The sequence below is a fragment of the Entelurus aequoreus genome, linkage group LG02 (genome assembly GCF_033978785.1).
Source record: "Entelurus aequoreus isolate RoL-2023_Sb linkage group LG02, RoL_Eaeq_v1.1, whole genome shotgun sequence".
Taxonomy (NCBI): Eukaryota; Metazoa; Chordata; class Actinopteri; order Syngnathiformes; family Syngnathidae; genus Entelurus; species Entelurus aequoreus.
This window is the reverse complement of record NC_084732.1, coordinates 55,776,385-55,797,746: the sequence shown is the minus strand read 5'-3', so window position 1 is coordinate 55,797,746 and position 21,362 is coordinate 55,776,385. Positions and strand designations below refer to the sequence as shown.

General features: G+C 36.3%; 1 long non-coding RNA gene across 1 annotated transcript in view; it reads left to right on the top strand.

The window, feature by feature from the left end:
• Positions 1–21,362, top strand: part of LOC133635932 (uncharacterized) — a 578,226-nt gene that overhangs the window by 12,022 nt on the left and 544,842 nt on the right. Inside the window, exon 2 of the long non-coding RNA XR_009822142.1 lies at positions 19,521–19,597. This is a non-coding gene — a long non-coding RNA (uncharacterized LOC133635932). The remainder of the gene's footprint in view (positions 1–19,520; positions 19,598–21,362) is intronic.

The window sequence follows — 21,362 nt, the reverse complement described above, 5'->3', positions numbered from 1 at the left end:
AGATGAGTCATTTCTGATCTGTCTAGCTGCTACTCAGGGGAATACAGCAGGCCCACATGGGTTGAGGACGATCACTCGCGTCTCAAATGCGGGGAGTGTTTGACAGAAACTGCCAAGTAAATGTAGGAATGACACTGTGAAGGGAGATAAGAGATGGTCACACAATGAGGAAGATTGAACATTGTGTCGAGGAGGATACAGTAATGTTTCTGTTTGCAGTAAGTAGTGTAAGAACTTTCTGTAGTATTGTAGCATTCCTTTCAAGCAGAACAGTGACAATAAACAAGGTAGATTTTTCATTGAACCATTTAAATGCAGAGCTTGGATAATACTTTAAGCCAGTGGTCATCAAACTTTTCAAGGCCAAGATCCCTGGTCTCATCCAAAAACCAAAGCAAAATCTACCCCTGCATCAACAATGTTTGTATATATACATACTGTATATAAGGGTTGTTCCGATACCAGTATTTTGGTACCGGTACCAGTACCAAAATGTATTTCGATACTTTTCTAAATAAAGGGTACCACAAAAAATGGCATCATTGGCTTTATTTTAACAACAAATCTTACGGTACATTAAACATATGTTTCTTATTGCAATCCAAGAACATATTTGTTCTTAAATAAAATAGTGAACATACGAGACAACTTTTCTTTTAGTATAAGTAAGCAAACAATATATATATATATATATATATATATATATATATATATATATATATATATATATATATATATATATATATATATATACAGTCGCGATCAAAAAGTTTACATACACTTGTAAAGAACATAATGTCATGGCTGTCTTGAGTTTCCCATAAATTATACAACTCTTATTTGTTTGTGATAGAGTGATTGGAGCACATACTTGGTCACAAAAAACATTCATGAAGTTTGGTTCTTTTATGAATTTATTATGGGTCTACTGAAAATGTGACCAAATCTGCTGGGTCAAAAGTATACATACAGCAATGTTAATATTTGGTTACATGTCCCTTGGCAAGTTTCACTGCAATAAGGCGCTTAAGGTAGCCATCCACAAGCTTCTGGCAAGCTTCTGGTTGAATTTTTGACCACTCCTCTTGACAAAATTGGTGCAGTTCAGCTAAATTTGTTGGTTTTCTGATATGGACTTGTTTCTTCAGCATTGTCCGCACGTTTAAGTCAGGACTTTGGGAAGGCCATTCTAAAACCTTAATTCTATCCTGATTTAGCCATTTCTTTACCACTTTTGACGTGTGTTTGGGGTCATCGTCCTGTTGGAACACCCAATTGAGCCCAAGACCCAACCTCCGGGCTGATGATTTTAGGTTGTCCTCAAGAATTTGGAGGTAATCCTCCTTTTTCATTGTCCCATTTAAAGCACCAGTTCTATTGGCAGCAAAACAGGCCCAGAGCGTAATACTACCACCACCATGCTTGACGGTGGGAATGGTGTTCCTGCGATTAAAGGCCTCACATTTTCTCCTCCAAACATATTGCTGGGTATGGTGGCCAAACAGCTACATTTTTGTTTCATCTGACATCACAAGGACACAGATAAGACCTTCTGGAGGAAAGTTCTGTGGACAGATGAAACTAGCACGGTCTTTCAGATTAACTGGATAAATTAGCATTAGCTAATACAACGCTAACGTTAGCTAGCTCAAGCCTGTTGTGCGTTCTCTCTGTAAAGACGTGGATTGTTTTTGTGCAGAGAACTCCGGGCATTTTGCATGTAATGCATATAATACTCTGTGACCCAGACCGCTCTGGCTGCAGTGCCATCTGCTGGTTGTTCAGGGGAGTGTGTAGGTCACATTTATTTGTGCATCTGGTTTGTGGTAAAAATGTCTCATCGACACAAAAGCAAAAAAGCAATCCACATATGCAAATTCAATACAAATACAAATACAAAATCAAGCATATTTATATTCAAATTTCAAAAATATATTTACAAATACACATTTATTTAAACAAATTATTTATTTATTTGTATATCACATTTGTATTTGTGTTTGTATATTTATTAATATATGCATATGTATTAATATCATATTGATAAATATAAGTTGATGTGAGGCAATTTTACTTCCATAGCCATGACATTATGTTCATTACAAGTGTAATGAACATAATGTAATGAACATAATGTAACTCTTGATCGCGACTGTATATATACATGTATATATATATATATATATATATATATATATATATATATATATATATATATATATATATATATATATATATATATATATATATATATATATATGTGTATATATATATATATATATATATATATATATATATATATATATATATATATATATATATATATATATATATATGTATATATTTGTATATATTGCAATTTTTATATATTTTCTAATCGACACTAGATTTGTTGCCAACCCTTTGGAGAAATCTCTAAAAAAAACACCAAAAAATTCTCAACAAAGTACATTGCACAGTAAGCAGCAACAATTTAAAAAATAGAACAAAACTATATTGTGTAAGAACAATATAAATGCTAATGCTGTACTTAACAGATTTAAAAAAAATCTATCTTCACATCCCTTTTTAAAGAATATATGCATCATAGCAAATCATGTGATGACGTCATATCGACCACTCCCCTAACCACGCCCCCACCGTCACAGGTATTTTGACAATTTTGGGGAGAACTTGACATTAACAAAATAAAAATGTCTTACATTATGATTATGCTTTGTCAGAGATCTTTTTTAATGATATTATGTGATATTTACACCTAAAGAAATGCTAGCACGTCAGTTTAGGAATATAAGGGCGGGGGAGAGGATTTTACTGGCTGGCTGAAATATTGTGTAAATTATTTTATAACATGTTCTGGTTGACTCCTCAATTACAGAATGATTAGCAGGCACAATATTAAATTTTATTATTTAATAGAGAAGGTTACAAAATTGTCATGCAGCAATATGAAGCCACCCCCCTGAAAATGATCTGTCTACGGTACACTTATTAATGATGAAAAGTTATACCTATATGTGATTATCGTGATTCATTTTGAGTTAACTAAGAACAACATGTGATTAATCGGGATTAAATATTTTAATCATTTGACAGCCCTAGTTGGTACACATTATTTTACAGTGTATCAAATTCAAACTGCTCTGTAATGTGTTTTCATTCAATAAAAGATACAGAATTTTAGTTTTTAAAACTTCACAATCTGGGTCACCGCTTGCCGTTTGCCAAAGCACTGGTGAGAAGCAATGATGTATACAAGTAACCAAAGAGTACAAATTTAAAAAATGCCATTTGAAAGTGTTGTTTAGTAAATGTTTACTTGAAATAAAAGTCTTGTATTCAGTATACCAATGATACTTTGTTTACTGCAGAATGTTTATGATGACAAGCAAAGAAAACAAAAGAACTTTGAAAGGAAAAACATTTTATTTACTCCCACAAAATGTACCAAAGATTGATTGAGTATTGATTGATTGAGAAGTTTCTTGACATCTTAAATAATTGAATCCATGTAATGCTTTAAAAAGGCAAATGGATGGCACAAAAAGCCAAAAGGCTTGTTTCCATTGTGGTCCATTGAATATTCATCACATTTGATACATTCAATAATAAAATATATATAACTTGTAACATGTATATAAAAAATTACGTTTAAAAAAATGATACATTATGTACATATATACACAGTATATCCTGCACTACCATGAGCTTATGTAACGAAATTTCGTTCTTATCTGTGCTGTAAAGTTCAAATTTGAATGACAATAAAAAGGAAGTCTAAGTCTAAGTATACATGTTAGGGGATTTGAAAAACAATATTTACAACAAATGGGGGGTATACACTATGTACATGAAATATGGAATGTGAGATATAACATGATTATGCATACATTTATCATTTGTTTTCAAAACAGTTACAAAAAAGTGGGACCCCAAAAATTTACCGTGAGACTCCATTTTTATGATTTGATTTTGAAAATTCCTAGCGCCAACACTGCAGCACTAGCAAGTATTATTAACTAAACTTAACAGAGCAAAAGTATCAACAGTCCCAAACAATAGATTGATTATGTACTAAATAATTTCCTGCATGGCAAACTGTTAAGTGTAAACACAGCAAAAATAATCTGAATTCCTTCAGCTTTTGATCTGAAAATGCTGAAGAAGCAAAACCGTTGCTCTAAAACCGGGTACGGACCGTAGCGTGAGTACCTGTACTGTTGTACTTCTAGTAAACACAATAATAGCTATGAACAAAATGACAGTTGTCAACGGTTAGCATGTATTACCTCCATCAAACATGAAACATGGCGTAAATGTGTGTTACAAGATACTGCAGTAGTAAACAGTAGGGATGCAGTACTCAGTATAATCCTAAACTGGACAATCCGCTATAATAATAACAATAAAAACAATTGTGATATTAATCAAAATCTGATTATATGAAAAAAGTAATTGATATGATTGTTTTTGCCATATCGTCCAGCCCTAATATTCCTTCACTTACTGCACATCTGGGAATCACCTGTGTTGGTTCTAAGAAGGGCAGAGGTGTGAAATCGACAATGTACTTACAATCAGTGGTGTGGCATCAGGGCCAGCAAGGCCTTCTCTGCTGGCCTAACAACCAGAAATCATGATCATAATTAAAGATACAAGTAATTTTCAATTTACTTTCCCTAAATATCTAAAAGTATTCATATTCTCTTCATGTCATATAATGCTCTTTCCAGTACTGTTGTTTTTAGTTTATAGAGTTTTTATCCAATCAGAATTCAGCTAGCTTATGTTGCCATGCCGTACCAAATCTGCCAGAGCCTTCAGATTCGGCAATGCGGGCGTCCGTGCACTTTAAGTGAACGAGGACATACAGTGATAGACAGTTGCAATCACCAATCAGATCACGAGTGGTTGTCAGTAGGGCCTTCTAGATGGCTTAGGCAGATATATAGTGATGTATGAGCCAGGTAACATAAGAACTTCGTTACCCAGCATGCAACAGTAGTGAAGAGCATGCGCAGTAGCCCCGTTTAGGTTGTTGAATGTAGACATACCGGCAGCTGGATGTTTTTGATGAGCACGCTATGGAGTAAACTTTAAGAACTCAGCCAACACGCCTCGTCTGCATCTTTTATGACTAGACAAGACAACACATATATTTGCAAGGCCATTTTCAAGAAGGATATTTAAAGAGAAACTATATCTTGTGGGACCATCTCGGCCAACCCCGGAAACTAGCTCAGCTGTCGATGAAATGTGAGTTTTCTGTTTTTTCAAGTTTAAAAGGATTTTTGCAATTTTAATTTTGACAGTACCACATAAGATATGTTTTAATTGCCGATGTGGGTTTATTGATTTTTAAATGCGCCAGAAAATAACCCGTTTTGTACAGTGCCCAGTAGTGCGTAAATGTGTTTCTGTGTAGTATTTCTCCAGCAATGGTCATGTGGTGACATCAATGATGGTATTTTGAGAGGTAATCATTGAAGATGGACATCACTGAAGGCCTAGGTGGGAAACGCACGGCCCGCCACTGCTTACAATATATCATTAGGAGGGTTGTTGAACAACAACAGGTGTATCAGAGGACAGTCTTTCTTCACTTTTCTTGGTTGATATTTTCATTTATGAGAAACATCCATTTTTCCCTTCATCTGCTAACATTCGCAGTCTGGCTGTGATGTTATTGCATTCAGATTTTCCTGACGGGAGCCATCTGCCTGATTCTCTCCTCTGTCATTAGCTTATCTCTGAGATGATTCCCAACACATATAATTGGCTACAATCTGTCTGTCTGCATTTACTGCCAACCAAACATCTGAACAGCCTAATTCTCCTATGGGTGCAGTGCTGGGTTCTTCTTATTGGGGTCTTCGTCCTCTGCTTCCTACCCCTACTTCTCTCTCTCTTTTTCTAATTGTATCTATTCCTTCTTGATTATTTAGCAAAATATATATATTTTTTTTAACTTTGTTTTATTCCAAACTAAGTTGCCATGTCTTGATACTATTGCTCAGTGTTCCCTCCTTCCTTCGCATTTGCCAATGTATACGCCACCTTCCCATTTTTGTTCCTTCTTGCAGAAAACAGTCATATTTCGCATTGTTCCTGCAAGGGATTGAGCAATGTGCATGTCACTCCTGGTGGCAGAGCGAGCAGCATAGCCTGATGTGAACATACGCTTTGAGAGATCCCATTTATAACATTGTCTCCTAATGAACAACACACTGAATGCAACATGGAGGCAATTACCATCAGCAATCCATTGGAGAAATAAAAGCGCTCTGACTGCAAAGATGATGATGAGTGAATTGCAAAATCAAAACTTTCATATTGAAGAGGCCTCAGCTTTGACACTGCATTCTCTACTCTCCAGCTCCAAACTTGTTTACACTGCCCTACAATAATAGTCACAGCCAGATTTGCCATCTGCATCTCTAACATCACTGATTGTTTTAGTAGACTTTCCCTCCTCTTCCTAAAGTCTCCCTCCTATCATCTTAGGTCATCTTACGCCTTATGTGACGTCCAAGAAAAACAAGGTTAAATTGTGTTTAGGTTCAGGACATAATTTCAAATAAAGTATAATCACAGACTTCAATATCCCTAACAAATAAAATATCAATTAGAGTGGTGAAGTCCTAAATGATGAAGATGTCAAAATTCTGAGGGTATTGTAAGTGCATAAAGTGGACATGTCCAAGAATAAACAGATATATGGTCACACTAAAAACAAAAAAGACATTAATGTAAAGAGACAATAGGCCCTTTTCCACTAAATGTTTTTGGTTCCTGTAGAAGTGTGTGGTTGACAGTTCAGGGTAGTTTATACAAATCAGGCTAATGATGTATGGAGGACTGGTTTAGTATATTTCTACACTGATATAATGTGAATAAATGGGAAATATTAGGTCACAGTTATTTTACTAAAAAGTAAGTACATTAATAACAAAGCAATAACACACAAAACGTAATGACTTAAAAAATAAAGTGTACCAAATGGTTTAATAAAATATCTGTCTTTTGTCCGCAATGTCCAACAGTCAGAAAGTCGTCCTCTTGGTAAATGATGAATTCATGAGGGTCAAGCAGTTCCTTTTGGTCCATTTCAGCTGTAGATAACAATATACGTTTGTATAAATAATAAATGTCAGTGTTTATCTCATGCCGACAACACAAACACATCGGGTTTAGCGTTAGCTTGTTAGCATTAGCATTCTGCTCACTCGGGTTGAGGCTAATAACACAAATGAAGAGTCACTGACTACTTTTACAACATGTAATAAAGCAAATAGTAAATATTTGATGTAATTTGCCTTTGTTCCACTCCTTTTTCCCCACATTTTTCCAACAAAGTCAGAGTAGTAAGCACCTGAGGTCGCCACTTCATACTCCTCTGTAAATACTTTTAAAAGAATCCGCCTACTTCTCGTAGCTTCGCGTATCAAAATTAATTTTGTAAAAATAATTAATAACATTACCGTATTTTTCGGAGTATAAGTCGCTCCGGAGAATAAGTCGCATCGGCCGAAAATGCATAATAAAGAAGGAAAAAAACATATATAAGTCGCACTGGAATATAAGTCGCATTTTTGGGGGAAATTTATTTGATGAAACCCAACACCAAGAATAGACATTTGAAAGGCAATTTAAAATAAATAAAGAATAGTGAACAACAGGCTGAATAAGTGTACGTTATATGACGCATAAATAACCAACTGAGAACGTGCCTGGTATGTTAACGTAACATATTATGGTAAGAGTCATTCAAATAACTATAACATATTAGACTTAGACTTAGACTTAGACTTCCTTTTTATTGTCATTCAAATTTGAACTTTACAGCACAGATAAGAACGACATTTCGTTACATAAGCTCATGGTAGTGCAGGATAAAAAAGCAATAAGGTGCATATATACATAAATAAATATATATAAATAATATATAAATATATATATAAAATAAATACATATATATATAAACAAATAAATAGATTACTGTACAGATAAATATATTGCAATTTTCCACATGCGTCCACGTTTATGGATGCATGTTACATTGTCTTTTTTATTCCAGTGAGTTAATCCATTTTGGGGGGAGTTGAGGGGATAAATTAATTATGATGCGTTCAAGAGTCTTACGGCCTGAGGGAAGAAGCTGTTACAGAACCTGGAGGTTCTGCTTCGGAGGCTGCGGAACCTCTTTCTAGAGTCCAGCAGTGAAAACAGTCCTTGGTGGGGGTGGGAGGAGTCTTTGCAGATTTTCTGAGCCCTGGTCAGGCAGCGGCTTTTTGCGGTCTCCTGGATAGGAGGAAGAGGAGTCCTGATGATATTTTCCGCCGTCCTCACCACTCTATAGAACAGGGGTCACCAACGCGGTGCCCGCGGGCACCAGGTCGCCCGTGAGGACCAGATGAGTCGCCTGCGGGCCTGTTCTAAAAAAAAAAAAAGAAAAAAAAAATAAATCTACATAGAAAAAACACAAGATACACTTTCAATGAGTGCATCAACCCAAACAACCTCCCCCACGCACACTCATCCACACCCACTCACACAAAAGGGGTTATTTCTTTCTGCTACCAATATTCTGGTTCCCACAACATAGACAACACATCTGCAAGGGACACAGTCCCTGAAGCACACATGATTGTATAGGCTGCTGGTCCACTAAAATTTTCATGAATTACTATTTTTTATGTAATTATTTTTATATTGTTTTACTTTCTTTTTTATCCAAGAAAATGTTTTTTATTTATTTATCTTATTTTATTTTATTTTTTAAAAAAGGGCCTTATCTTCAACAGACCAGGTTGTCAATGAAATTAGATTTGTTTAAAGGGTTTTTTAAACCAGGCCAAGTCCAGATAATGTCCAAGTCGGACTCAGAAACACTCACCTTCATTCATGTACACAGAAAAAAATTAGGGAACACAACAGATTGCATATAATTTATAAACAAAATTACATTTTCAAAATAAGCATTTATGTACAGTCCAGATTATGTCCAGGTCACTCAAATTAGGAAACACAACAACAGATATCATATAATCTATAAACATAATTATACTTTCAAAATAAGCCTTTGAGGACTTCTCATCTTTTTTTTAATGTTTTTTGGCATCATTATCGTTTTCAACCATGTAACTTTCTAAAGTTAGAAAATACTGAATAAATGTTTTAAAGAAAGTAATACTAAGTGAATATCTGTTTTTGGCCTTAAAAATAAACATTTTACCGAGTACTATAATTAAATTGACTAAATCATGATTGTCAATAAACTCTCCTAAAATAACAGAAACCACATTAAGCTTCATAAACAAACCAATCCTTAAACACATTTTTTCAACTTCCACCCAAAACAAAGACACAATATGACAATACCAAAACAAATGCAGGGTGGATTCAGGGTCCTGACAACAAAATCGGCAATCATCTGACTCTGTCATATTCCATAATTTTAACATTTTCCCTGTGGGTAAAAAGTTATAAATAATTTTAATTTGAAAATAACGATTTTGCACATCGATAGTGGTTTTATAGATTAGTTTGAATATGGCATCCCATGGCAACGGGCAGTCAAAAAGGTCCCCCCATTTTCCATTTGTGTTGTATGAGGCAGCCTTCAAAGATTTCTTTATTAAATAAAAATTATATATTTTTCTATTTATTTTAGTTCCTTTTTGCCAACTAGAATTTCTTATTAGAGGTTTACAAACTAATAATTTAGTAGTTCCATAATTAATTATTTGTTTCCATCTTTTCCCAATTACTCCAGTTAGTTGATCAAATGAAAAGCTTGAGCAAGCATCACCATACATAGCTCTAAATTCATCATACTTCATAATTTTACCATTCTCATTGATAATATCATTGACAAAAATGATTCCTCTTTCAAACATATTTTTCCAAAAGAAAGGCTTTCCATCTATTACAATATTAGAGTTCATCCATATTAACTTCTGCAAAATATTGTCTCTTTTTTCTGGCACATAAAATTGAAAACACCACTATGAGTGGATTGTTTCCTTTATGAACCCCGCCATGTTTCCCAGCAGACTCTCTGGGAGGGGATCACTTGTAAAAAAGGATACAATTTCTTTTGATATAGTACATGTTTTTTGTCCAACAGGACATTTGTGTACCACTCAATGTTTAAATACATCTTTGGAACAATTGATGCTTTTAAAGACAGACACATAGCTTCAAAGTTGAGAAGTTTCAGGACCCCATATTCATACTCTTTGTACAAAACCTTTCTTTTAATCTTTTCTGGTTTGCCGTTCCAGACAAAATCGAAGACCCTCCGCTCATAAATCTTAAAAAAGTTTTGTGATGGAGCTGGTAATGACAAAAACAAATAAATAAATTGAGGAATAATTAACGAGTTGGCAATAGACATTTTACCATACAAGGTTAGGGATTTCCCTTTCCATAATTGCATAATTTTGTCCAGCTTTCTTAGTCGATTATCATAATTTACTGAGCCTAGATCTTCCAGATTTTCTGGGACAACAACACCAAGTATGTTAACTGGTCCATCTGTCCACAAAACAGGCACTTTGCATTCCATTCGAAAGGACGTTCCCTTTAGATTTCCGATCCTTAACATTTGACATTTATCATAATTAAGCTTAAGGCCAGATTGCTGTGAAAATATGTCCAAAAGATTAGGAAGGTTCCGCAAACAATGAGGAAAAATCTTATCTTTGTGAATCAGCCTTTTCTGACATGAACTTCATCAAGAACAAACACAGAACACACCTCACTGATGCACATCTGCAAGACTCACTCAGAGTTGCAGTGTCAAGTTACACACCAGAGTACAACACACTAGTTAACAGCATGCAATGCCAGGCTTCCCACTAACTGACAAAGAAACAGATAACAGATTTGGTGTCCAGTTCAAAGTGTGACATGATTTAAACATTTGAGAGTTTACTTTTGTATTTTACATGAGTTATTATTTGTACAAACATGGTGCAAAGTAATTCATGATTTGTTAAAAAATGTTAGTGGCTGGCTAGTTAAAATGGGATATTGTGATTTCACAAGACTGTCTTAGAAGTGATCATTTGAAAATGTTCAATTTGAAAAATGTGCACTTAGAGAAAATATAAAAATAAAGTGTTGCATATTGATATTTATCTGTTTCTATATATATTTATTGTGAGAAATCATTAAGATGATCAGTGTTTCCACAAAGATAAATGTCATTAATTATTAATAATAACAGAGTTAAAGGTAAATTGAGCAAATTGGCTACTTCTGGCAATTTATTTAAGTGTATATCTAACTGGTAGCCCTTCGCATTAATCAGTACCCAAGAAGTAGCCCTTGGTTTCAAAAAGGTTGGTGACCCCTGCTATAGAACATGCTATACGTTTACCAAACAATCACTCCTAATCGCTAAATCCCATGAAATCTTATACGTCTATTCTCTTATGTGAATGAGCTAAATAATATTATTTGATATTTTACAGTAATGTGTTAATAATTTCACACATAAGTCGCTCCTGAGTATAAGTCACCCCCCCCCCCCCGACCAAACTATGAAAAAAAACTGCGACCTATAGTCCGAAAAAAACGGTATACTGCATAGATAGAGTTTAAAGATTACCGCTGAGTAAAAAAACTGCAAATAGTTCCACTGATCAGCGTTCTTCAGCACACAGATGCCCCACTAAAAAAGCCCCACTAAAAATGTTGCAAGTCGAAAGTTCTTCTTTCTCTCCATTGTCAAGTTTGTTGTATTAATGTAATGTAATAATAAATACACAAAAATAAGAAATACAAAAGTCCCCGCAATGGCGGTCGTGTGTTTGAAAAATGCAGTTTAGGAATGCCCCCAATGGTGTTCAACCAATCAGTGTTCGACAGCACAGACAGCCCCCGAAAAGGTTTAGCGTAGCTTCGAAAAGTCCCACCGAGCTAGAAGGAACACCAAAAGGTTCCTGAAAAATTACTAGTTCTATCGGGTAATTTTTGTTTTGGAAACAAATCTCCTAAGTAAGACTTTTTTAAAGACAGAGAAGTCTTGGATTTAAATGTCATCTAATGACTGTAGAGCAGCACAGATGAGCCATAGACTAGGCAAAACTGCTGACTGCAAAGAGATATTCTGCATAGCCAACATTTAAATGTGTGCAGGGGCGTAGATTCACAATTAGAAAATGAAAAAACTCCAGTTAAATGCTAAAGATCCATCACTCAGGTTGCCCCACTCTCCCACCTGCTGCACACCCTCCTACCACCTCCCTGCAAAATGTGCACAGTATGGAGGCATCTGCAGGTTAATTAGCACGAAGAATATGTTAAGGGACTTGGAGACAAACAGGAGATGTTTTCTCTCTGGCCATCGCTTTGCTGGCAGATACTCCGTCTGCCAGTGTCACAACCCACCTCAGCACATTTCTGAAAAAGAAAAACAGGGCTTTGAAGCAAGTAGGAGAAACTTGGAGTAAAAACAGTTATATTTAATGGACAACCAGAGAAATATTATAAGTCCCAGAAAAGGACTTTGTCCTGCTGTCGTTTATGCCCGTAAAGCTCCTTAGTGGTAGAGAATTATTCCGTGGAGTTTGGTCCATATGGCTGTCATGCTTGTTCAGGCACAGCGATGAAGGCGAGCGTGATCCCAAAAGGTATGTTTTGTGTGCGTTAACAGTGAAGCAGTAAGGTTCTCAAGGTCACCGTGTGCTGTATAATACACAATGACCAAAGACAAGCAGATTGGATGTGATACTGTAATCCATTCAGTCTGCAGGGACAGGACATGAGAGTATTTTCAACAGATTTTCGAGTAAGTTGGGTGAACAAATGAAAGACAAAAAGATGCAAAAAGGCAAAGCACGATGTCCTCGAGCTGTGATGTGCAGCTCAACAACAACAATAGACTGCTATTGTCCTAGCGTGGGGGAGGAGGTCTATGTTTCTGATAGAGTAGCGTGATAACTTCAAGTGAAGGGCAATCTGGCTCCAAGTAGACAGAGAAAAAGATGGATATAAATTGAAAGAAAGGAACTGAAGAAAATACAACAATTCATGTACAGACGTTAAGACTGTGCATTCGTACAGGGAAAAAAATCAAAGTCAATTAACTAGTTGACATTGAGTTGCTGTCTTTATTGTAAATCATTTGAAACTATGTATATGCAGGGAGAGTAAATCACTGAAATAACACCCATGTTGAAAATGAGGGTTATTCAAATCGATACAATTATTGAGTGCTTGCAAACAAAAGTTAATCTTCCTTACAGACCACTTACAAAAATACTATGGCCTTTAAAGGAAAGCTCAGTTCAGTGAGAGTAATCCAATGAATTACAGTCAGGTGTTTGTCTTTTGACTTGATATTACTCAGGACTAAATTGTTACGATGAAAAAGAGTGCCCATCTTTATGGAATTTTGTGACATTCTGTCAGGCCGGGGTCACATGACTTAGCGATAGTCGTTTCCCCAAAATGCAGAAGGACGTCCGGAAGCAGTGTGCAGGTAAGAATGATGATTTATTTCCATAATCAAGACAAAATAAGAAAATACGGGAAATATGATGGCACGGGAAGCTACAAAAAGAGCAAGAAGCAGGTAAATCTCAACGTAAATCGTCGCGTGTTGCGATTAAGATTGCCAGGCAGAGTATGACACGAGGCAAGAATAAATAGCTCTCTGATTAGTGATCAGGAGCAGGTGAGCCTCCCGACCACTAATCAGAGGCAGGTGACAAAAATCAGCAACCAGGGCAACAAAGAAAACAAACAAGGGTGCTGAACAACTAAGGAAATACAAAACTAAACAAAACATGATCCAGGCAACAGATCATGACACATTCACATTCATGAACGGACTAATAAGTTTAATATTGTAATGATGTAAATTATATAAGTAATACATTCAAAAATAACTCCACAACAATTGTCATAAATACTGCTGCAAAACTGGACAAAGAAAACGTGCGAAAAAAAGTTTAATGCTGAGAATTTTGGACTGTGTTGTTGTTATTGTGGCTACTGGTTAGAAATGATGTGCTATACCACTGAATCTCTTCTCATTCTGATACAGAGTAAAATTACTATTTTGTGCAAATATAACTAATGTCTCTGGTAAAAATTTAAAAAGTAGTGTATTTAAAACTAGACATATTGATGGGCCTGCTATCTGTACCCTGGACAGACTTTTAGGTGTAATTGTACAGAATGAGCCTCATAGCTAACATTAAAATGCTAACACTTAGCATGTGTGCTAACGATAGCATGCTAACATATAGCATGTGTCACATTCCAAGTTATATGACTTTAAGGTGTAAGTCAGTGGAATAGGGGGAAAAAAGTGTGAAATTCGCTGAACAAGTTAGCATGTAAATGTTAGCATGCTAACAAGTAACATGTTTCACATACCAAGTTATATGACTGTAAGGTATATGGCTGTGGAATTAGAGTAAAAAGTATAGAATATGTAAAACATTTAGCACTTTAATGTAAGCGTGCTATCATGCTAACGTTAGCACGCTAACAGTTAACAAGTGTCACATACCAAGTTATATGACTTTAGGGTAAACAGTTGCAAAATTAGCTCAAAAAGCTAGCACATTAATGCTAGCACACTAGCATGCTAATGTAAACATGTGAACAGTTAGCATGTTTCACATACCAAGTTGTATGACTATAAGGTGTATGGCTGCGGAATTCGAGAAAAAGGGTCAAATTTGCACAAAAAAAAGTTAACACTTTAATGTTAGCGTGCTAGCATGCTAACTAAGCACGCTAAAAGTTAACAAGTGTCACATTCCAAGTTATATGACTCTAAGGTGTATGGCTGCGGAAATAGAGAAAAAAGTGTAATATTAGCTGGAAAAGTTGCCATGCTAATGTTGGCATACTAGCATGCTAACGTTCAGAATCCAGCACATGACTGGGTAAGAAGAAATACCAAAATAAAGTATTTGTTGGTGAAAGTAGCAAAAAAGCTAGCTTAAAACGTTAGCATGCTAATATGAGAGACGCTAGCAAAAAAAAGCTAGCATGCTCACAAGTATGCCAGCAGTTAACGTGCGTGCTAACTTGCTCGACATCAACGCATATTGAAAACAACATGATTTTTGTACTGTTGCAAATACTGTGTTGTCTGTCATGTGCCCATTGAACTTTTAGTTACGCCCCTGTACAAACACCGACTCAGATACCTGAGGGCAGGGGCTGTCACGTGACTTCACAGGACTTCTTATAATTAGACGAACCTGCCACCATTACACAATGACACAGCAGTTTATGTAGCATTTGTTGAAAAACTTCATGCCGAACAAAGTCTGATTGTGGGCAAACGCTTAGAGATTTTGACTTTTTGTGAAAAACCGTGAGGGCCTCAAGGCTTTGAAGAACGTTCCGGTGGTCTCACATTTCTGTAAAGTGGATAAATGGCCGTGTTAGAGCGAGTAGGAAAATGAGTAGGACATTTTTTTTCAAGCTGACATCCAACATTGGAGTCAATGAGAGATTTAGCTGACTTTCTTAGCTTTGAGGGCCAACAGAAGCAAAATGGAACACATGACCTCCATAAAAGTGACATTTTCTCAAAGAGGACATGTGTGTCAACGTGTTCACCGAAACACATGACAGTGGGATAAAAGATGTGGCCGTGAGGACAGGTTGCTTACGAAAAGAAAAGCGTATTTTCGGGGCTTCCACGCCCTCGTAAATTAGAGTGGACGCCATCCGCTTTAATGGGAAAACCCCAAAGGCGCTCGCTTCCTTCTGATGGCCATCCAGCCAAAATATAATAATATATATAATATAATATATAATAATAAAAGTTGAAGTAACAAGGAGAATATCAGACAGAGAATAACACTATAGCCCATCCAACAATAGAGAAAAGAAGAGGACAAAATCCTACAAATTATACCAAAATAGTGTTTCAAACAAACTTCAAGAACTTGGACACGTGGCTAATGACATCATTCACATCATGCTTCATTCGCAGGTTTTTTCCCCAGGAACAAAATAATATCTTTGGTTTTCCCTTCAGTCTGTCCTGTTTTTTCCTCAAAACCTTTTCTGCTTTTGAAAAAACATCTTTCTGTTGCTACAGCAGTGGCAGTAATTCCTTGGGACATCACTGCGAGTTTGCTCAGGACTGGGGAGGTTGTCTCCTGTTTTTTTCCACCAAACCACTGCATCCCTATCTCAGGGAATCACTTTTTCTTCTTAGTACCGACGTACTTTAATGACTACATCACTTGCAGCTAATTGGTAATTGTGTCCTGACAAAACCTGGATGTCAAAACCAACTTTGCCTAGGCCGGGGGTCAGCAACCCACAGCTCTTTAGCGCCGCTCTAGTGGCTCCCTGGAATTTTTCAAAAATGTGTGAAAATGGAAAAAGATGAGGGAGAAAAATATATTTTTTGTTTTAATATGATTTCTGTGGGAGGATAAACATGACACAAATATTCCTAATTGTTAGAAATCCCACTGTTTATATTAAACATGCTTCACTGATGAGAGTATTTGGCGAGCGCCGTTTTGTCCTACTACACTACCGTTCAAAAGTTTGGGGTCACATTGAAATGTCCTTATTTTTTAAGGAAAAGCACTGTACTTTTCAATGAAGATAACTTTAAACTAGTCTTAACTTTAAAGAAATACACTCTATACATTGCTAATGTGGTAAATGACTATTCTAGCTGCAAATGTCTGGTTTTTGGTGCAATATCTACATAGGTGTATAGAAGCCCATTTCCAGAAACTATCACTCCAGTGTTCTAATGGTACAATGTGTTTGCTCATTGGCTCAGAAGGCTAATTGATGATTAGAAAACTCTTGTGCAATCATGTTCACACATCTGAAAACAGTTTAGCTCGTTACAGAAGCTGACCTTCCTTTGAGCAGATTGAGTTTCTGGAGCATCACATTTGTGGGGTCAATTAAACGCTCAAAATGGCCAGAAAAAGAGAACTTTCCTCTGAAACTCGACAGTCTATTCTTGTTCTTAGAAATGAAGGCTATTCCACAAAATTGTTTGGGTGACCCCAAACTTTTGAACGGTAGTGTAGTTTCAGCGGCCCTTGAACTCACTGTAGTTTGTTTGAATGTACAACTTTCTGCGACGCTGCTACAGAAAGACGTGTTTTATGCCACTCTTTCTTTGTCACATTTTGTCCACAAAACTTTTAATGCTGTGCATGAATGCACGAAGGTGAGCTTTGTTGATGTTATTGACTTGTGTGGAGTGCTAATCAGGCATATTTGGTCACTGCATGACTGCAAGCTAATCGATGCTAACATGTAATTTATACTAGCTGTATGTACATATTGCATCTAGGGCTGCAACTAACGATTAATTTGATGATCGATTAATCTGTCGATTATTACTTCGATTAATAATCGGATAAAAGAGACAAACTACATTTCTATCCTTTCCAGTATTTTATTGAAAAAAAACCAGCATACTGGCACCATGTTCTGGACATTGGGGGTGCAGCATACACCATTAATAACACAGAAATGTAACTCATCAGAACTGAATCAGATATTGTACACGTTTCTGTTGTGAATAATAAAGGATTCATTTTAGGCTGCCTCTAAATAATAGCATGAAATATTCCAGCACCTTCATAATGTTTAGTTGTACTAAAGCGTCACTCAAATCTATATGTATATAGCTTTTTCGGCCCGGCTACATTGATCCATTATGAAACCAACCTGAGATATTTTTGTCCGTTACGTTTATTTCCAAATTGGTAAGCGTGCGTTTTCTCTCTCAAAACAAATGTGCCAGAGAAACATTATCAGCCCCGCGTTACAACAAAGGCATAATGTTAAAGTTACTTACAAAAAAGCTGAACTCATGAATGCCTGTTGCCACTATGGACTTCAAAAGTTACGTACCGTGAGTTCTTCCCTTCATCCATGGCTCCAACATGTTTCCTTTTCAGGTGCTCCTGAAGCAATGTTGTACTTCCGTGCCATTTTGCAGGAAACACTCTTCTTTGAAGTCTTTAAAGTAAAGTGTTCCCACACTTTTGACGACTTAGGTCGTACACTTTTCTCCATTGAAGCAATAACCTCAAGATGTTTCTCCGCTAAACTATCGGTACTGTTTACCTGCGCCATTTTTCGAATGTTTCCAGACGGCGTCTTCACGTGAGCTGCACATGACACATCATTGGCTAGCTTACCTCCACCTCATGAGACGTAGCCTCAGTGCCGCCCTGGTGCTGTTTTGTACTGTTGTTGTACTTACTTTGATGATTGTTTCTCAGCTGTTTGTAAATGTTGCAGTTTATAAATAAAGGTTTATAAAAAAAAAATTTTTTTTAAAAATAAAATTAAAAAAAGCCTCCGCGCATAGCATAGTTCCAATGAATCGATGACTAAATTAATCGCCAACTATTTTTATAATCGATTTTAATCAATTAGTTGTTGCAGCCCTAATTGCATCATTATGCCTCGTTTGTACTGTAGGTATATTTGAGCTCATTTAATTTCCTTTACTTATGTCCTTGGTGTATTTAGATTATATTTGCATATCTCATGACACATTATCTGTATGTAATATTGGCTGCATTTCAGATAGTTGTTTGTGTGCCGTTATAGACTACAGCGAATGTTACCCAGCTTGCAAAGATTAATAAATCCATTAGTAGAAAATAGCCTGCCGTGTCCTTTAACTTAGACACACATATCTATACCTTTGGAAATTCTAAGCCAGTAATTTCCGGAAGTTATCTCACCCTCTGAAAAACCTCCGTTTTACTAATGTTTTCCAATGTTGTAAAAATGTGTACAATGAATATTACATGTGAACATTTCTGTCAACGAAGATTAGCATCAACCTGCGACACATAGTCATTTTGATAGTAGGCTAATATAGACACTTATATAAGGCTTTTAATTTTTTGCGGCTCCAGACAGATTTTTTTTTTGTATTTTTGGTCCAATATGGCTCTTTCAACATTTTGGCTTGCCAACCACTGGACTAAGCAAAAGAAAAAGTAGTTCCCGCCAATCGCCTCTCATTTAGACATTATCTCAACGATGTAGTTGCTTTACACTGTGTTCCTGTTAAGGGGGAACTGAACTTGTTGTCCATTATGAAAGACATGACGTCGGATGTTTTGTTTTTTTAATGCATTCTAACTCGGAAATAAAAGTCAGTTTACAGCGTAGCCAATGGTAGCTCCTCTATTCTGCCCATAAAACCCAATAAAAAACATCCAAAACATGCCAATAATACTCCATTTACATTTCCTGAGTTGAATATTAACAAAAAATTAGTGATATTGTTATTATAAGCGTCAACGCAGACAAACTATTTATAGCAGCGCCGTGATCACGAGCTTGTTGACATGATCGACTGATCAGCTGCTTTCACGCTTCCTTGCTTGTCAAACTTTATTGTAGATCATAAATCATGCCTCTCACCTAGATAGTAGAAGGACAAAGATGTATTGCAACAAATTGGTACATTGTAACGGCCAATTTAGACACGCTTGGTTTCACCCGCCCCCCCTTTTCTTTGCCAGGATTATGGTCATTCTTCATCGAAAATGGGAATATATGAACATCCTAGCAGTCGGCATCCTACAGCAGCCCTTATACAGTAAGTGATGTTTTATTATGTTTGTTGGCTTACATGAAGTCTGCAGTGTGTAATAATCAGTGATGTAGTTGGGGGAAAAAAAGCAAACGGTTTGATGCGTTTTTTTAAATGAATGTGCCGTTTTTGCTTAAAATGATCAAAATACGTAAACATTAAATGTTATTATAAATGTGCCTCTTACTACATTACATATATACTTACATCATGTAAATTAAAACCTTAGTGGAGGTGTTTAGATGTTTTTGAAGCACTTTATAGGCAGAATAGAGCGGCTCCCATAGGCTCCATTGTAAGCCGACTTTTGATGACATTTATTTAATACTTAGGATGCAGAAAAATAAAATATATCCGCCAAGTCTTTCATAATGATTGTGAACGATAGGCAAAATTTAAAACAAAAATGCAGTTCCCCTTTAATGATACACATTATCTCATATAACTAAATTAAAGTATCAAAATGATCAATATTTTGATATGAGAATTGATATTAGAACATAAAGATCTGGTATCGGTGGTTTTGATATTTCAGTATCAAGGCACACATCACGAAGGGTTAGGCTAGTGCTGTGGTGCCAACGGTGTTATGTTATTTTTGTCTTTTCACTATTTTTGTCCCTTCACTTTAGGTGAAGGGATGGGCAAAACAATACATCTGTACATTTTATTTTTACTTTTGCTAAAACTCAAGTAGACGGTAGTTATTGTTTTCTGAGCTTGTGTCCGTTAGTCTGTTAGCAGGATTGTGCAAAATCTACACAGCCAATTTTATGGAGAGTAATTTGTTTATATTCTGAAAGTTGTTTTTTACACTGAATTTATGTAACAAAATGTTTTGCGTTTGGATTTTGTGAACTGAATTTTTTCTACATATAATTATGCTGACAATTTCATTGGAAAAAAAATGTTAGCAAAACTTGTTTGTTTAAAAATTCTGTATTTTTAAATTCAATATATAAACGTTCATTGTTTTTAAAGTCAGTGTAGAAAAATTTGCTGCTTCGAAATGCAAGACCCACTTCTGGTAATTTAAGACTGAAGCAATCGATCCTGTCTCAGAAGCAGCCAATGAGGTGCCAAGTTTAAAGTCATGTGACACAGGTCTTGCAAAACAGCATAAAAATGGCAGTTACCTGGGCATAATACAACATTATAAACAATTCAATGCAACTGCTAGATATTTTCAAAAACTATAGAAATTACACAAATGGTTAGGTGGCGACTTGTCCAGGGTGTACCCCGCCTTCTGGCCAAATGCAGCTGGGATAAGGTCCAGCACCGCTCGCGACCCCAAGAGGGTCAAGCGGTAGAAAATGGATGACGGACGGATCACTACAGTAACAATAGAAAGCTCTGCTCAATGCAGATGAGGCAAGAAGCAGAGTGAGCGGGGATTGTTTACACAACAACAAGCCTGAGATGCGAATGTCGACGGACGCAAATTTCTACAACAAAGTTATGCAGAACAGTGATATTATATAGAAGATGTAGATGTTTTTTTTACCCTTTGCGTTTATATTTTGCCCTTGTTGTTATTGCTTGATTATAAAATATGTCGATCAAGGAGGTGGTCTGCAGTAGAGGAGCAGCGTTCATATATTGTCAATGGGGCGGTATAGCTCGGTTGGTAGAGCGGCCGTGCCAGCAACTTGAGGGTTGCAGGTTCGATCCCCGCTTCCGCCATCCTAGTCACTGCCGTTGTGTCCTTGGGCAAGACACTTTACCCACCTGCTCCCAGTGCCACCCACACTGGTTTGAATGTAACTTA